Source organism: Sinocyclocheilus anshuiensis, unplaced genomic scaffold (genome assembly GCF_001515605.1).
Source record: "Sinocyclocheilus anshuiensis isolate Anshui unplaced genomic scaffold, SAMN03320099.WGS_v1.1 scaffold916, whole genome shotgun sequence".
In the NCBI taxonomy this organism is placed as follows: domain Eukaryota; kingdom Metazoa; phylum Chordata; class Actinopteri; order Cypriniformes; family Cyprinidae; genus Sinocyclocheilus; species Sinocyclocheilus anshuiensis.
Window position 1 is genome coordinate 659,594 of NW_015548264.1, and position 17,169 is coordinate 676,762.

The 17,169-nt window shown below is 35.2% G+C and overlaps 1 protein-coding gene across 9 annotated transcripts in view; it reads right to left on the reverse strand.

The window, feature by feature from the left end:
• The window catches only part of nrcama (neuronal cell adhesion molecule a), a 62,006-nt gene that overhangs the window by 43,019 nt on the left and 1,818 nt on the right, over positions 1–17,169 (reverse strand). The window lies entirely within an intron of this gene.

Sequence of the window (17,169 nt, forward strand, 5' to 3'; positions counted from 1 at the left end):
CAACGATTAATCGCGATTAATCACGTCCAAAATAAAAGTTTTTGTGTACATAATATATGTGTATGTACTGTGTATATTTATTATTTATATATAAATACACACACATGCACGTACATATTTACGAAAAATATGTTGTTTATATATTAAATACATTTATATATAATATAAATGATATGAATATAAATATAAATACATGTAAATATTTTCAAAATATATACTGTATGTGTGTGTATTAATATATATTTATTTATATATACATAATAAATATACAGTACACACACATAGGCTATATTATATAAACAAAAACTTTTATTTTGGATGCGATTAATTGTTGCCCAGCCCAATTGTGACTTTATTTACCACAACTGCAACATTATGTATCACAATTTCTCAATGCTCTATATAATTATCAAAATGTTCATTTTCTACTTCAATTCTTATAATTCTTATAATGTTGCAATCTCTGACAACTGTGACTTCATATCTCACAAAAAAAAGTATTTCTTATTTTCTTACAATCATAAATAAAATGAAATATTACTTTTTTTACTCAGAGGCCAAAACAGAATAAAAAATGAACTGATAATTAGATGTTAAAAAAATCTAAATGTAAATGCAAATGGTAACGACAGAAATACTTTAACACTTACCCGATTTAGGGACAAATATTACATCAAACCACTGCTTCACCATATTCCAACAAAGGATGGAAACTTGTGTTATTAAAAAAAAGAAAGAAAAGAAAGCACAAAAGCTAAATAAACAAACAGTCGAGTGTTGACTTTTGCTCTGATGGTCTAGAGCCCTTGAAGGTCGTACGCATAACAGATTACAGGCTTGGCATGTGAAGTAGGAAGTGAAGTACTATTCAAACTGAGACCAAACCAAGTCAAAGACTCAATTTAGCAACTTCAGGGCTTTAGGATGTAAACTAGCTGCCTGCATAGCACATATTATACCTAACTAATGAATTAAAAACAATACGTAGCTGCCAGACTAAATTAGTAGACTAAACTGTAATAAATTATTCAGTGTTTATGCCACTGGCATTGAACTGCCATATTATCATCCAGAGTCACCTACATGGCCAGAGGTCTCATTCTACCTCTTTTTTTTATCACTGTCTCTCCATTTAACATATAATTTCATAATCTGAGCTCAGTGGAAAATACACCCCCAACGATGAATCAGCCCCCTGGCAAACCATAGAACTGGCTCTATATATGAACAGACAAACTACTTGAATGTTAAAGGGATAGTTCACCCAAAAATGAAAATTTGATGTTTATTCTGCTTACCCCCAGGGCATCCAAGATGTAGGTGACTTTGTTTATTAAGTAGAACACAAACGAAGATTTTGAACACAAACCGTTGCAGTCTGTCAGTCTTATAATGGAGGTAAATGGGAATCACGGCTTTGAGAGTAAAAAAAAACATACACAAACAAAACCAAATTAAACCCTGCGGCTCGTGAAGATACATTGATGTGTAAAGACAAAACGATCGGTCTGTGCAAGAAACTGAACAGTATTTATATCGTTTTTTACCTCTGATTCGCGCAATGTCCGAACTGTTCGAACTGTCCTGGGCGGATCGCAGACTTATATACCACCTATTTCTCAAGTGGACCATTGACACTACTAATTGAGATTGTAGATAGAGTGTCAATGGTCCATTTGAGAGATAGGTGGCGGTAATGCATTTTTAACATGAAGCAGCATTCACAATCTATTATTTGTAATCCAAGCAAAACAAAATATTTAATGAGCAAAAAAAAAAGAAAAAAAAGGACAGACTTGATTTAATCCATTGGAAATGTAATGGATCATGAAAAGTGTAAATTCTGTTTTGCTGATATGGCTATTTAACCCATATTAAAATTACTGTATTAAATAAATAGAAAATCTTTAGAAAGACTGCATTAACAATGACTAAAGAGTAGGGATGTAACGATTAACCGCGAGGCAAAGGCAGTAGTACAACAACCTAATTGTCGGATATCTTATAATTCTTTGTTGAAAAATTAAACAATATATACAATTATTTAAAACTCTCAGAGTGCACCCCTAATCTTGACCCCTACGCCAATAAGAAGTTAAGTCAAAATTGTTAATTAAGGATTTTATTGGGTTCCATATTCTTGAAAATATTTTTTGTCTATCTGATATCTTATATCTCAGCTCTTCTAGGGGTAACACATAGCTTAGGTCTCTTAGCCAAACTTCGAATACAGGCACAGATTCAGACTTCCATTTCTGTAAAATTGCCTTTTTTGCTAAGATCATGCATAAAGAAACAGATTGTGACACATATTTACTTCCTATATCCGAAGTATCTCCAAAAATACCCAATTTTGGCTCAGGCGGCAAATTAATTTTATATGCCTCTGAAATAAATCTGAATATACTTTGCCAGAATGGTCTAATTTTATGACATGTCCAAAATAAATGAGACAACGTGCCTTCTGAGATTTTACATTTGTTACATATTGGGGATACATTTGGGAAAATCTTATGTAGTTTGGTCTTCGAATAATGAAGTCTGTGAATAACTTTGAATTGAATCACACTATGCCTTGCGTTAATAGAGCATTCGTGAATTTCATTAATACACTCTTCCCATGACTCCCCAGACAATTCTATACCAAGTTCCTTTTCCCATTCTTGCCTAATATGATCAGTGTTTACATTCACCTTATCCAGTAGTAAAGCATAAAAGAAAGAAACAGTGCCTCGTTCTATTGGACTGTGATTACATATAATTTCAAGAGTTTGATGTATAGCCCTTTTTTCAAAACCAGTGAAATGTTTCCTGGTAAAATCTCTAATTTGTAAATACCGGAAAAAAACTGTAGATAAAATATCATATTTCAATTTAAGTTGACTAAATGAGCTAAATTTATTCTCAATATATAGATCTCTTATGGAAATTAAACCCTTTTGCTTCCATTGGGAGAAAGAACCGTAAATTAACGGCCCAGTGGTAACTTCTGAAGGAAGGAAGACTAAATCCTCCTTCTGCTTTGGGCTTACATAGATGTTTATTAGATATTCTGACAGCTTTATAATTCCATATAAAATAAATAATTATAGAATCTAATTTTGTAAATAGTTTCGCCGGTATCAGAGCTGGAATAGAACAAAATAAATACAAAAATCGAGGAAGTGTTACCATTTTGATTGCATTGATCTTTCCTGCCATAGACATAGGTAAAGTTCTCCAAAATATTATATTATCTTTTAGCGGATTCACTTTCACATGCCAGTTCGCCTTTAGAAGTGCATCTGCCTTTCTTGTGATTATAATTCCTAAATGTTTAAATGAATTATGAGCAATTTTAAATGGTATAGAATTTAAAAAATATCCTCAAAATGTTGTCAAGATCCTCAGTTATGGGCATTAACTCACTTTTATCCCAATTTATTGTAAAACCCGACAGTTTATTAAATGATTATAAAAGCTTCAAAAGAGGTGGAATAGACAATTCTGGCTTTGCTATATATAATAGTACATCATCTGCATATAAAGATATATATTGGGGTCTATCATTAATTAAAATAGGGGCAATTTCAACATTCTGCCTGACACTCTCTGCCAAGGGTTCCATCGCTAGTGCAAATAGGTAGGGGGAGAGAGGACAGCCTTGGCGTGTTCCTCTGTATAGTGGGAATGAGGCTAAAAATGTAAAGTTTGTAAGGACCGAAGCTTTTGGATTAGCATACAAAATATTAATCCACTGAATCAATTTGTCCCCACATCCAAATCTTTTTAGAGTTGCGAACATATAAGGCCATTAAATTTGATCAAATGCACGTTGTGCATCTAAGGAAATCAAACATGCTTTTGTTGTATGTTTCGTGTATATTATATTATACAGACGTCTCAAGTTTGATTGTATGTGCCGATTTGGCATAAATCCTGTCTGATCTTGATTTATGATTGAACATATATACTGTTGCAGTCTATTAGCCAATACCTTGCTAATAATTGTTGCCTCTATTGGAATAAGAGAGACTGGACGATATGATGACAACTTCATTTTATCCCGTCCAGGCTTAGGTATCAATAGTATGTTAGCATTACAAAGTGTTGGGGGGAGTTTCAATTGAGAGAATGAATAATTGATCATACGAAGAAATACTGGGGTGAGAATCTCCCAGAATTTTTTATAATATTCTGCACTAAACCCATCTGGGCCTGCACATTTATTATTAGGAAGGTTATTAACAACTTCGTTTACCTCATTTAGAGTAATTTCCTTTTCCAACATTTCAACAGCTTCTTCACTTATTTGGGGAAGATCAATATTAGATAAGAATTTATTTATTTCATTTGTATCTATATTTCCTTTGGATGTGTATACTTCTTTATAAAAGTCTGCAAAGCATTTATTTATCCATTTCGGATCAGTTATTATTTCCCCACTCTCTGTCTGAATCTTATGAATGGCTCTAGATGCTTGGGACTGTTTAAACTGTCGAGCTAGGAGTTTGTGAGGCTTCTCACCTAATTTAAAATGGCGTTGTTTCATTTGATTAAGTTGTTTAGCAATTTTTTTGGCAAGAATAGAATTATATTCACTTCTCAAAGTTACTATTTTCTTTAAAGTAGTTGAACAACAATTGTTTTTATAACTTTCCTCTAATTCAGTCATTTGTTTATCTATTTCATTTAATCTCTTTTTATCTTCTTTGTTTTTTCTGATCTGAAATGAAATTATATCTCCCCTGATAACAGCTTTCATTGAATCCCATAGTACAGAGTCTGTCACATTGCCAATATCGTTTTCAGACAAAAAGTACCCAATCTTTTCTTTTATGTAATCACATAATTTAATGTAATTCAAAAGAGAGTTGTCAAATCTCCAATTATAAGTCCTTTTTTCCGACTTCAATTTTAGATCCAGTGATAATGGGGCATGATCTGATATTAATCTGTTATGATACTGTGGACTTAACCATTTTTAACAAACTAGAATCTATAATAAAAAGGTAAATTCTGTAATAGGACTTATGTACTGATGAGTAAAAAGAATATTCTCGAGCTGATGGGTTTAAACCCCACCAGATGTCTATCATATTGAAATTTCTCAAATAGTTATTTAAAGTGGCTGCAGATTTACTTTTTTTGGTGCGACTAGGCCGTGCATCTTTAACTGGGTCAATATCACAATTAAAATCTCCCCCAATAATCACATTACATAAAGCAAAGTCAGGTATTTTGTCTAAAACCATTTCAAAAAAACTTGGGTCATCATAATTAGGACCATGCAGGTTAATCAATGTAATAGGAACTGAATTTATTTCACCACAAACAATTATATATCTACCATTTTTATCAGATATTGTCTGTTTATGTATAAATAGTACTTGCTTTTTTACGATAACCGCGACTCCCCTTGATTTAATAGAGAAGTTTGATTGATATACTTGGGCTTGAGATTAAGAAGAGCCTTTGCTGTTTGTTTTATATGAGTCTCTTGTAGAAATATAATTTCAGCATTTAATTTATTAATATGAGTATATACCTTACGTCTTTTCACTGGATGATTCATACCTCTCCCATTCCAACTCAGAAGCCTTACTGTGCCTTCTCTGTGTGTTTGCTCTATTCTAAATATTTATATAAAATAATTATTTTTTCTGATATGATATCCGATGCTAGTTTAATTTTACCAGGCCTTTCAACCGAACCATAATTATACCCCCTTCCCAAGAACAAATGTATACAAACAGAAAACCCCTTATTCCCCCCCCCACCCTTTCCCATCAGTCAAATGACTTAGCTCCACGTTACAACCGGAACACTCACCACCGATGCAACGTAATCTTCCGTGTCCCCCGAAAAGAAAGAAAGAAAGAAAACAAAACAATCTTCCTCCATTAAGATAGAATAAACATGAATAACCTGTTTTATGAACCTCCTAATTGTCCATAATGCTCACTGTTATTTCAAATAAAGTTTTGATGAAGTCTTTAGTTCAATATGATCTGTTCCTTCCATTTAGTCCACAGGCCAATTGTCCACGACTCGTGACAAGTAGATTCCAGCCTCCTCTGGTGTGTCAAATGTTTTAGTCTCACCTTCTTTTGCAGTCACGATGAGTGTAGATGGGAATCGAAACCCGTACTTGACGCCGAGATTTTTGCATTTTTTCTTTATTTCGGCAACTCGATATCTCTGCTTCAACACATCCGAGGTCAAATCTGGAAAAAATTTGCACTCTTTTTCCTTTGTATTCTAGAGATTTCTCTCTGGCCAGCTCCATGATTAATTATTTCGTTTGGTAATGATGTACCCTGATGACAAATGCTCTTGGACGATCATCTCTCGGTCTTCGCTGAGCCCTGTGCGCACGATCAATCTGGATAGGTTTGATGAAGTTTTCAGAACCCAGCAGTTTTGGAAGTAATTCCGCTATAAACTCGGTAGGTCTGCAGTTTTCTTCCTTCTCTGCAACTCCTATCAGCCGAATGTTATTGCATCTGGAGCGGGACTCGAGGTCGTTACATTTATCTCGGAGTTTCTTACACTCATCCAGTATTTCTGTACACTGTTTTTCTACGCACGTCAGACGGGTTTCTTGGTTCGTAGTGGCCTCTTCGATTGTCGTGACTTTTTCCGTCATGGTTGTCAGTGTCGATCGCAGCTCAGTCAATGTTTGCGTGAACGTGTCGAATTTTTGGCTAAATGAAGCATTAAGGGATATTATGGCGTCCATGATGTCTTGAGTGCTAGGAGAAGTTGCGCTAGCAGTTGGCCTCGGCTCCCCCGTAGCATTGCTCGAGGCCTTGCCCTGAACGTCGGCCTCTTCATGCAGTTTGGCGTCTTTTTTCATTTGTTTTGGCATTGTTGTGCTTTTATTAACTTCTTGACTTACTTCTGAACAACTTTAAAGGTTAAACGTTAAATTTCAGATTCATTTATTACAAAATTATTCGGAGGATTAGTTCTCCATGCGAACCGGTACCGGAAAGTCCGGTTGCCTCTAATTTTAAATGGAAAGAGCACAGACAAAGCCTTATTTTGTTTATATGAAGAGATTTATTTTATTTGTGTTACTTATTTATTTGATTTGGGACTTTTTTTTAAATTTCAATGTAGTTTTGTTATTTACATTTACATTATATTAAAATTTTGTCATTTAGCAGACGCTTTTGTCCAAAGCGACTTAAAAATGAGGACAATAGAAGCAATCAAAACCAACAAAAGAGCAGTAATATGCAAGTGCTATATTAGTATATTATTATAGTGTTATATTTCAATTTCACAAAGAAATGTGTAGCATTTTGTCCAAGCAATAATAAAAGGACACATTTAATTTATAATTTGTCTTAAATCTCATTTTGTTAAAAAATAATAATAATCGTGAATCGAATTGAATCGTGAAATCAAAATCGTGAATCTAATCAAATTGTGAGTTGAATGAATCGTTACATCCCTACTAAAGAGCTATTTGATTAATATAAAAAAAAAAATTAACATGGTAAGGACGTGAATCCTTTGCTATAGGGGTGTTATAAAGCCCTGCACTTTGCTATATTGATTTGTGATGCTCAAATCTGAGCACTGAGGTCAAATCTAATCCTGAGGTCAATCTGTATAGTGCTACCGCCTATGACACAATCACGCAATGTTACTAAATCAATCCCTAAATCCCAACTCTAGGTTGCATAAAAGGTCTTGTATATAAGCAAAGTGCATTAAGTTACCAAATAAAGACATAAAACATTTTGTAAGGATTCATAAACATTTGCATGCTTCACAAGATGCTCACAAACATATTTTAACCCTATTACCCATATTGTAATGACAAAAACAAGCCAAAGAGTTTTGTTGCAGTCTGGAGTCAAGTGAAAAAGTTAGTCATACTGTACGTAGGAGGGCCCACATGCCTGAATGTTTTCAATATTTATACCTCATAAATCATATGTCAGGAGTAACACTGTTATTCAATATAACTGTACTGCATTGATCACCCACACAGCGGTGAGTTTGGTCAATTCAAGTCTCTCTTGAAGTCTCTAAGGTGGGGAAGTCGTGGCCTAACGGTTAGAGAGTCGGACTCGTAACCCAAAGGTTGTGGGTTCGAGTCTCGTACCGGCAGGGATTGTAGGTGGGGGGAGTGAATGTACAGCGCTCTCTCCCACCTTCAATACCACGACTGAGGTGCCCTTGAGCAAGGCACCGAACCCCCAACTGCTCCCCGGGCGCCGCAGCATAAATGGCTGCCCACTGCTCCGGGTGTGTGTTCACGGTGTGTGTGTGTTCACTGCTGTGTGTGTGCACTTTGGATGGGTTAAATGCAGAGCACTAACTCCGAGTATGGGTCACCATACTTGGCCACATGTCACCTCACTTCTTTCTCTCAGCAAGTCTCCAGTCTTTCACCGCTCTATTCAATCGTCCATTCTGTTCATCACAGTCAGATTGAACACCGCCAGACCCTGTCAAGCTGGATTCAGAGGGAGCTCATAAAACACAATGTGTGCACAGAATTAGCCTATTTATAGACTATAAAGTGCATTTCATTTGGGGATATAAAATAAAAAGCAGTTTAGTTTACAACATTTTTTAAAACCAGTGTTTCTCAACATTTTTGAATTCACAGTCCCATTAATAAGGCTTTATTAGCCCTTTATCATGAGATTATTGTCATTAATATTATTTAAATATTTATATGTAATTAATTATTTAAATATTAACAGCTTATTACTTTACTTTACTTTACCCTGGATGGAAATGTTACTAAACTTGAACAATGTAAAAGTCTGATGTGTTTCTGATGTGTTTTTATTTCTATTGTTATCATTGTACTTATTTTTTCCTTTTAACTCTGTATCCTTTTCTGTGTAAAGCACTTTCAGAAGTAACTTTTAAAGTCGCTATATAAAATAAAGTTTTTTATTATTATTATTATTATAGTCATACTGTACATTGTGTTTCATCTTTAAAAGTAAAGATAAAGAGGCACATGACTCTAGTAGCATATTTTTAGAAATCTGTGCTAAAAAATGTTGGGCTTTCCCTAAACTGATAAGGCTTCTCCTATCTTTCATTTCAACCAGATGATCCAACGGTAGCTGCACGGATCTCAGGCTGCCTGGCGGACATCTCGGCATGGATGAAAGAATATCACCTACAGCTCAACCTGGCAAAGACTGAGCTTCTTGTCTTCCCTGCCACTCCAACTCTACAGTATGATTTCTCCATCCAGCTAGGTTCTTCTACAATTACCCCATCAACTTCGGTCAGAAATCTTGGTGTAACTTTTGATAACCAGCTGACCTTCAAAGACCACATTGCAAAGACCGCTCGATCTTGCAGGTTTGCATTGCACAACATCAGAAAGATCAGGCCCTTTCTAACGGAGCATGCTGCACAACTTCTTGTCCAGGCCCTTGTCATTTCTAGGCTGGACTACTGCAATGCTCTTCTGGCTGGACTTCCATCAAGCACAATCAAACCTCTACAAATGATTCAGAATGCAGCGGTACGACTGGTCTTCAACGAGCCCAAAAGAGCCCATGTTACACCTCTCTTTATCTCCTTGCACTGGCTACCGGTTGCGGTGGCTGGTGGAACGATCTTCCCACCCCTATCCAGAATGCTGAATCCCTGACAACTTTCAAGCGACAGCTGAAAACTCATCTCTTTCGAAGCTACTTGACTTCATTATCATCATTATATATAAAAAAAAAAAAATAATAATAATTATCTCTCTTTATTTATTCCTTCTCTTTCTAGCTTGTACTTATTTGAACAATGTCTAGAAACTTGGTATTACAAGCACTTCCTGTATCTGTTTGCCTCTTTAAGAAGAATCGCTTTATGTATCCCCAAATTGTAAGTCGCTTTGGATAAAAGCGTCTGCAAAATGACTAAATGTAAAATTGTAAATGTAAATATCATTTTAAGAGTTAAAGAGGAAGAGAGAGACAGAGGTCAAAAGAGGAAAAAAGATCAGTTTAAGGTGTCTGGATCAGTTTCGGAGGTAGTGAATGTGAATGAGGACAGACAGATGAAAATCAGTGAGAGTGATTTAAGAGTTATTTGAGAAAGAAAAAAATATTTTCATGCCATAAAGATCTGTATTATTACCGACAAATCTGCATACTGGCTCACATGACAGACATAATTCAGAATCTATTAATATCTGATACTAAATCCTTAAAAAAACAAAAAAAGCAAGACTGTATATCTGACACATGATGCCAGTAATTTACACTACTTGGTGATTGTTGGTGGTTTGGTTTTCTGCAAAGAAAGTGGGGCAAAACTGGTAGATACAAAAGAAAATATTTTTAAAGGCTTGTTTTTATAAGATACAAATCATTCTTTCACTCATTCAGATTTCAAACCTGGTATTGCACCACTGAAAAAAGCCCAATTTAATCTAACCATTTCCAGAACTGCTAATATCAGTGCATTACATAACTGACAGGAAATAATCTACTCTTTTATTTGATATAACTCATGTGAATGACTTTTCACAGTTGACAAGGGACTCTGATGTCAACTCTGAGCTCAAAGCATCATTAAGGTCTACAGAAGTCTGTCTGGAGTGAGTCTCGGGCGTACAGGTCTTTAAAGCAGGAAGTTGGATTACTTTAGGCCTCCATTGTGATTCACAGACATGCTACAGACAGAAACCAGCTGCCAAGGTTTTTGGATAACTTTTAAAGGCAAAAACATGCTTGTGACTCACATGAGATCAACATTAAACCCTCATCAAAGCACACAGGAGTGTTTGGAGTGTGTTTGGAACAAGGGAGGATACAGGGTTCACGAAAGAGGCCAGGAGGACAAGAACAGAAACTTGTCCCGCAGGAGCGAAATTTCACAGGGCTTGTGGGCGCCATGACCTCCGAGTTATTTACACCGAGTCATAAAGTCAACACACATCTCTCTAAAGCAGCAAGCAGGCCACAGACCACAGCTCTCAAATACCCATAAATCAGCAGGGTTAAAGCACAATGATTCTACGCCAATTTAAATATTTCACATTTCTCCGTGGTTAGGTTGGTCGGACGTTAGACATTTTGCAACTAAACACACGTTCTTGAGATGACACTGATATGTTGATGCAAAACACAAAGAAGCAGTGTCTGAAAAGGTTTGTTACTTCCTACTGAAGTTGATAATATGACAACTACAACTTCAAAATATTTACACTTTATAGTTACATTTATATTATTAGTTACATTATACACACTACCAGTAACAAATTTGGAATAATTAAGATCTGTTTACCTAATATCTTTGGAAGAAGTCAACTTGCTCACTGAGGCTGCATTTATTTTAATAAAAATACAGTAAAAAGAGTAATATTGTGAAATATGATTACAATTTAAAATAATGGGTTTGTATTTTAATATATATTAAAATTGAATTTATTCCTGTGATAGTAAAACAGAATTTTCAGCAGCCATTAATTCAGTTTTCAGTGTCGTATGATCTTTTAGAAATCATTATAATATGCTAAAATTATGTTTTAATAAAAATATTATTCTGAAATTATTTTTATTAAACAGTTAAAAAAATTAATATATGAAAAATGAATCTATAAACATATACTGAAGATGATAATATGACAACTGGAGGATAGAAAAACATACTTCAAAAGTTTTTTTATGAAAAAAAAACAATTTGTATCACTAGGTCTATGCAAATTCCCACTCCTAATGATTACTATAAAACCAAATAATTACATCTGCCTTGAACTGTAATGAAGAATGATATTAATGAGACATGTATAATTTAACTGCCAACCTGGACAGACCACTGAGACCCATGGGAAAGTAAAAAGAGGTGATCATAAAAGATCATTTTCTTCTTTAGAATGAGTGAGAGTCAGTGCACATGGACTGAAACCCCAGTATATAAAATACACTTCATGAAAACCACCACAGGACTAAAATGACCCACAATTCAATAGTTTTTTCCAATAACCCTGTTATGTAAGGAGACACTCTCTTGGTGCAGAAGAGGACAGGGCACTAACCTCATCCAGAAAAAATGGCCAGCTTCTGCTTTCAATCACTAAATTAGCAGAAGACAGGGCTTCCATCCATAGCCAGGCAAAGAGAATAGTGCCTCATCCAATCACTGGACTGAAAGAGCAGTGCATTGTGGGGCAGAGAGCACATTAGTTCTCATGATATAAGTGGGGCAATTGTTACTCAACTTGTCAGGGGCACTGTTGCCCAATTCATCTGGTCACAATTTTCTAGCAATTCATAAATTTAAAGCATAATTTCTAAGCAGATATGCCTTTTTTTACCCAATAATGCACTTGGGCTGAACTCACTGTGTCCTCCATATCGGTTTCCATAATGGTTAAACATAAAAGATAACATTCCTTTCCCATAAACAGTCCTACACTTGAACTCTATACCTCAAAAGCAGCACATTTCCTCCTCTGCAAGGACTTTTATTTGTGGTTAGTGCTGAAGACCGAGGATTGAAAGAGGACAAACAAGCTAAAACAAAGTTCATGAGATGAGACAACAGTTGAAACTGAACAAAAGATGTATTATCTTAAAGGGTTAGTTCACCCAAAAATTAAAATTGGCTTGTGTTTTACTCTCCCTCAAGTCATCCTAGGTGTATATATCTTCTTTCAGACAAATCCAGTCGGAGTTATATTAAAAAATTGTCCTGGCTATTCCAACCTCTATCATTGCAGTCTGCGGGTGTTGCAGTTGAACAGTCCACAAGTCGTCAAATAAAGCGCGCGCATTCATAATAAAACGTGCCTCACACGGCTCCGGGAGGTGAATAAAGGCCTTCTGTAGTGAATCCATGCGTTTTTGTAAGAAAAATATCCATATTTCAAACGTAATAAACACTTTTATATCACTTCCGCCAACTGTCATACACGGAAGCAGTGCCGGCGGATGTCGTAGCACGTCGACGTTGTGTGATTAGTGACAAACGCGGATTAGAAGTACAAACCGAAAATTTGCAAAGAAAAATGTCGGAGGACTTCGATATAAGCCGACTGGTTTTCCTTTGCTAAAGTAAGGAAACTTTGCTTCCTTTGCTCCTATAAATAAACTTGTGAGACTAGTATATCTCAGAGGCACGCGCGCTGCGCATATGTCATACGCCTTCCACCAGAACGACTTTCGCGTATGACAGATAACGGAAGTGAGAGAAAAGTGTTTATTACGTTTGAAATATGGATATTTTTCTTACAAAAACGCATGGATTCACTACAGAAGGCCTTTATTCACCCCCCGGAGCCGTGTGAGGCACGTTTTATTATGAATGCGCACTTTATTTGACGACTTGTGAACTGTTCAACTGCAACACCCGCTGACTGCAATGATAGAGCTTGGAATAGCCAGGACAATTTTTAATATAACTCCGACTGGATTCGTCTGAAAGAAGAAAGTCATATACACCTAGGATGACTTGAGGGTGAGTAAAACACAAGTCAATTTCCATTTTTGGGTGAACTAACCCTTTAACCTTATTAGAGAAATAAAACATAGTATTGCCTACATATACAGAAATACAGGCCAAATGTAAACATTTATCCAATGCATTTTGCAGTCCTGCATTTTTCTCAGCTTGTACGTCATAAATCAAGCCAGACAGATGGAGCTGAAAAAGCTTATATTTTAATCAGCACAACATACAGTACTCTATATAGGAGGCAAACGCATGACACTTATTTCTTGAAGTTTTCATCACCCAAATTACCGTGCTTTATAATGTAATTCAATTAGAAGCATGCAGTTTGTCCATCGACTAAAATGGCACACATTTATCATACAGCACATGAAATAAATCACTTCTACTAAGAGAAACGAGTCACTATATAAGCAGTCATTCATGTAATATTGCTGATCACAGCTTTTTTAGCCAAACCAACAACTCTGAAGGAGCAAAATCAGTTACGGCTAGGGCTAGGCAAAAAATCGAATGCGATTTTCATGCGAATCAAGCTACACAAAATCGCGTTCAAAATCGGCAATGAATTGCCTGCGATTTTGTGTAGCTTGTCAGTGAACTACGGCTCTGTGTAGTAAATGCCGCTCCATCTGAAAGCACGTGCTGGAGATTTACTACTAATCACCAGAAGCGGCTTTACTGACGAGATGCGCATGAAAATCGCATTCGATTTTTTGCACAGCCCTAGTTACGGCCCATCAGAATCCAATAATTATGCCTTCTAGAGAACATATTTAATAAATATTATTCATGCTTTGATATGGTCCCATCAATTAGTTGGCGAATTTATGCAGCCAAAGCCAATAATTTCAATTTCAATTTTAGTAAATAAAACAAAGATTATTGGAGTATGTTCTACAAGAAAATACTATTTCAGTCTTTCTAATCTACACTGTAAAAAAAAAGAATATTGATGTACATTTTACTATAAAATAAAATTAAGTTTCTCTACTTCAAATATTTACTTAAAAATCTTCTTTAAAATATTTTAAGATAAATTTTGTTACTTGTAATTTATTTTAATTGTTTGTGAAATTCACTAGCATTTTCTGAGTGACAGTGTTATTAAAAAAATGCACATTTAAATCAGTGTTTATTGTCATTTCTTTGTAATTATCTGTCAAATCTACAAGCAATCTTTGACTGAAAATCTACCAATATTTGCCCACAAACTTTAGCCAAATTTCACTCATCTGACCACACCTTAATAACACAATCCACCAGCTGATTGGTTGAAAGAGAGAGGCACAATCACATGACGCCGTGAACATCTATGGTCCATCTTCAGACATGTTTGACCTTAATCTCCACTAATCGTTTATCAACCACGACAAGAGAAAATAGCTCAAAGTCAGCTTATTCTTTTTGATGAATAACAAGCATGTTAAGACAAAGCAACAGAGACATTTCATACAATCCGTAATCCCATTCCCAATGATATGCTATATCATCATGTAGGATTGATATGAAAGGAAACAGAACACCTGTTGCATTTACCCTGCAATTCCGGTCACAAAAACTATTGCTACACTGAGTTCATGCCCCTTAAATCAAGCTTAGAATTTATGATGCATTAAAATCAGGACACAAGGCACATGTGGCATATTTGCAGAGCAATTACGGGCATGCAAATGTCTAGCCTGCCATGCCGATGGCAGCTGGTGTAATGTGTCTATGTAAATATCCAGCATCTGAACTTAGTGAGTCACAAACAAACACTCCAAATCCACAGCAAAAGCTATTTATTTCTCTCCTCGTGATCCTCTCTGTGCATTATTGTCCAGTCAATCCATACCAGATGGTGAAAAGTGCATGGCTAGAAGGCAAAGGTTCATGATGAAGCACAGCTGGCTTGGTGGCACATACCTGGTGCCTGTTGTGCTTCATCAGCGTTGCTATAAATTCCCATCCAAGAACCCCCAAAAAAAGCATTTGATGTGGTTCCACCTGGACTCTGTTCAGAATACAATTTCATGGAGCATAATTTTGATATAAACAGGTTTAAAATGCAGCAACCAAACAAAGAAAAAGGCATAAATTAAGGAACTTAATAAATAAAGAGAATACAAATGTAATTTCTTAATTAAAAACAAAATTTAACAAAATCTGTAAAAATCCACCAAATTCAGATTTCCCATCTACTTCCAAAGCAGATGCATTTTATGGAGCAGTTACAAAGGTATTATATTAAAAGTATATTTTTGCAATGAAACAATTAATTGTACCAAAACAATTTCAGAGCTAGTAAGGAATTCTAATCAAATTAAATGTAAATAATTAAAAAATAAATAATACAATTTAATTTAATAAATAAGAAAATATAAAACAAAATAAAAATATTTACACCCATATATATAAAGATCCTGTTCAATGCTCCACAATTGGTTTTCTGTTCCTGAATCTCAACTGCATTACACTAGCATTCACTCTCACACAGACTAATTTCTGTCATTACTGCCCTGTGCAAATGCTAATTAAAAATTGCTATGAAAAGCTAAATAGGAAACTATTCTCATCTCACTAAGGGACTTGTGGCTTTGCAGCACACAAAGTAACAGCTGTTATGCACATGTGCATAATAATATCCCATTGCCTAGGACATGAAAGCAAATGCCCCATATTTTCCCATTCATTGATCATCATTCAGTTGTGTCGATGTTAGACCGCCTGCAGGTCACCTATGAAGCCATCAGAGTATTTAAAATCCATGAAAAATTACAATGAATTAGTGCAAAGCACAAACCATCCATGATACAATAAATTATCCTACTAAACTGCACTGCGTAAACCTGAATATGAAATAGCACTAGTGTCGACCTTCAGTAACAGCAAAAGCAAAGAGTCCACAAAAAATACCTGCAATAAAATTTGGCAATTAGACAATGTCCTGAGTTATTTTAAAATAACTCTCTAAATAGCATCACTGATTCTAATTAAATCACGTTTGACATACAACAGCCTGTAACCTCATAAACAGACCACATCCTGGTATTTTTGGCATAATGCTGCATGTATTGTACAGTAAATTACACCTGACGTCCATTAAAACACTGACCAATGCAGTCGGCCTGTGGTTTCATCACTTGACAGAAAAGAACAATTGTAGCCTTTTGCATTCTCTGTTTGTGGGTTTATAATATTTCAGTCTTTCATCATGCCTGATATTTTACACATAATAAATGAATAAATTCCTCTATTATTTTCAGTCTTTTTACAGCATGAAGTAAATATTCTCATTTAATTTTCTCAAAATCATAATTGACTGCATGTGTCAAGCTCAACAATTTGATTCAACCCTGTTGCCCTCGATATTAAGATATATCATATATCTATATATATACATATATATATTATATATATATATATATGTGTGAGTGTGTGTGTGTGTGTGTGTGTGTGTGTGTGTGTGTGTGTGTGTGTGTGTGTGTATGTGTGTGTGTGTGTGTGTGTGAAATATATATGAGAAATATGCCATAAATATAAAGTTGATCATCCAACAAATGGGTCCTATTATTCAACACTTTATTATAAATTTGCCATCCTGCTACTGCCAACGTTTGTTTATTTATGTATTATTAAAACATTATAACCTATTTTAGATGTTCATTTAATGTAAAACTGCAACAACAAAAAAACACAAAACAGGGTATAAACTGCATTTAGACAGGTCCCAAATTTTAACAGGGTTGCAAAAGTTATGAACACCAA